Below are 3111 nucleotides of genomic sequence, written 5' to 3' on the forward strand. Positions count from 1 at the left end.
AAGCAACACTTTATTTTACAGTTCTGTTTCCATGCAGTTACCATGGACGTACTAGTGAATGTACCCAGTAGTTAATGCATATGATGGTCAATGGTTGGGATTGCCAGACAGTGACATGTACCTGTATATGATGCTACATCTTAGGTTGTAGGTCCTATGTAATAACTGTGTAAAAAGCAACACTTTATTTTACAGTTCCTTTTTTCATGCAGTTACCATGGACATACTAGTGAATGTACCCAGTAGTTAATGCGTATGATAGTCAATGGTTGGGTTTGCCTCACAGTAACATGTACGTGTATATGATGCTACATCTTAGGTGATAGGTCCTATGTAATAACTGTGTAAAAAGCAACACTTTATTTTACAGTTCCTTTTTTCATGCAGTTACCATGGACGTACTAGTGAATGTACCCAGTAGTTAATGCGTATGATAGTCAATGGTTGGGTTTGCCTCACAGTAACATGTACGTGTATATGATGCTACATCTTAGGTGATAGGTCCTATGTAATAACTGTGTAAAAAGCAACACTTTATTTTACAGTTCTGTTTCCATGCAGTTACCATGGACGTACTAGTGAATGTACCCAGTAGTTAATGCGTATGATAGTCAATGGTTGGGTTTGCCTCACAGTAACATGTACCTGTATATGATGCTATATCTTAGGTGTTAGGTCCTATGTAATAACTGTGTAAAAAGCAACACTTTATTTTACAGTTCTGTTTCCATGCAGTTACCATGGACGTACTAGTGAATGTACCCAGTAGTTAATGCGTATGATAGTCAATGGTTGGGTTTGCCTCACAGTAACATGTACGTGTATATGATGCTATATCTTAGGTGATAGGTCCTATGTAATAACTGTGTAAAAAGCAACACTTTATTTTACAGTTCTGTTTCCATGCAGTTACCATGGACGTACTAGTGAATGTACCCAGTAGTTAATGCGTATGATAGTCAATGGTTGGGTTTGCCTCACAGTAACATGTACCTGTATATGATGCTACATCTTAGGTTGTAGGTCCTATGTAATAACTGTGTAAAAAGCAACACTTTATTTTACAGTTCTGTTTCCATGCAGTTACCATGGACGTACTAGTGAATGTACCCAGTAGTTAATGCATATGATGGTCAATGGTTGGGATTGCCAGACAGTGACATGTACCTGTATATGATGCTACATCTTAGGTTGTAGGTCCTATGTAATAACTGTGTAAAAAGCAACACTTTATTTTACAGTTCCTTTTTTCATGCAGTTACCATGGACGTACTAGTGAATGTACCCAGTAGTTAATGCGTATGATAGTCAATGGTTGGGTTTGCCTCACAGTAACATGTACGTGTATATGATGCTACATCTTAGGTGATAGGTCCTATGTAATAACTGTGTAAAAAGCAACACTTTATTTTACAGTTCTGTTTCCATGCAGTTACCATGGACGTACTAGTGAATGTACCCAGTAGTTAATGCGTATGATAGTCAATGGTTGGGTTTGCCTCACAGTAACATGTACGTGTATATGATGCTACATCTTAGGTGATAGGTCCTATGTAATAACTGTGTAAAAATCAACACTTTATTTTACAGTTCTGTTTCCATGCAGTTACCATGGACGTACTAGTGAATGTACCCAGTAGTTAATGCATATGATGGTCAATGGTTGGGATTGCCAGACAGTGACATGTACCTGTATATGATGCTACATCTTAGGTTGTAGGTCCTATGTAATAACTGTGTAAAAAGCAACACTTTATTTTACAGTTCCTTTTTTCATGCAGTTACCATGGACGTACTAGTGAATGTACCCAGTAGTTAATGCGTATGATAGTCAATGGTTGGGTTTGCCTCACAGTAACATGTACCGGTATATGATGCTACATCTTAGGTTGTAGGTCCTATGTAATAACTGTGTAAAAAGCAACACTTTATTTTACAGTTCCTTTTTTCATGCAGTTACCATGGACGTACTAGTGAATGTACCCAGTAGTTAATGCGTATGATAGTCAATGGTTGGGTTTGCCTCACAGTAACATGTACGTGTATATGATGCTACATCTTAGGTGATAGGTCCTATGTAATAACTGTGTAAAAAGCAACACTTTATTTTACAGTTCTGTTTCCATGCAGTTACCATGGACGTACTAGTGAATGTACCCAGTAGTTAATGCGTATGATAGTCAATGGTTGGGTTTGCCTCACAGTAACATGTACCTGTATATGATGCTATATCTTAGGTGTTAGGTCCTATGTAATAACTGTGTAAAAAGCAACACTTTATTTTACAGTTCTGTTTCCATGCAGTTACCATGGACGTACTAGTGAATGTACCCAGTAGTTAATGCGTATGATAGTCAATGGTTGGGTTTGCCTCACAGTAACATGTACCTGTATATGATGCTATATCTTAGGTGATAGGTCCTATGTAATAACTGTGTAAAAAGCAACACTTTATTTTACAGTTCCTTTTTTCATGCAGTTACCATGGACGTACTAGTGAATGTACCCAGTAGTTAATGCGTATGATAGTCAATGGTTGGGTTTGCCTCACAGTAACATGTACGTGTATATGGTGCTACATCTTAGGTGATAGGTCCTATGTAATAACTGTGTAAAAAGCAACACTTTATTTTACAGTTCTGTTTCCATGCAGTTACCATGGACGTACTAGTGAATGTACCCAGTAGTTAATGCGTATGATAGTCAATGGTTGGGTTTGCCTCACAGTAACATGTACCTGTATATGATGCTATATCTTAGGTGTTAGGTCCTATGTAATAACTGTGTAAAAAGCAACACTTTATTTTACAGTTCTGTTTCCATGCAGTTACCATGGACGTACTAGTGAATGTACCCAGTAGTTAATGCGTATGATAGTCAATGGTTGGGTTTGCCTCACAGTAACATGTACCTGTATATGATGCTATATCTTAGGTGATAGGTCCTATGTAATAACTGTGTAAAAAGCAACACTTTATTTTACAGTTCCTTTTTTCATGCAGTTACCATGGACGTACTAGTGAATGTACCCAGTAGTTAATGCGTATGATAGTCAATGGTTGGGTTTGCCTCACAGTAACATGTACGTGTATATGATGCTACATCTTAGGT

Source organism: Misgurnus anguillicaudatus, chromosome 4 (assembly GCF_027580225.2).
Source record: "Misgurnus anguillicaudatus chromosome 4, ASM2758022v2, whole genome shotgun sequence".
NCBI classification, from domain to species: domain Eukaryota; kingdom Metazoa; phylum Chordata; class Actinopteri; order Cypriniformes; family Cobitidae; genus Misgurnus; species Misgurnus anguillicaudatus.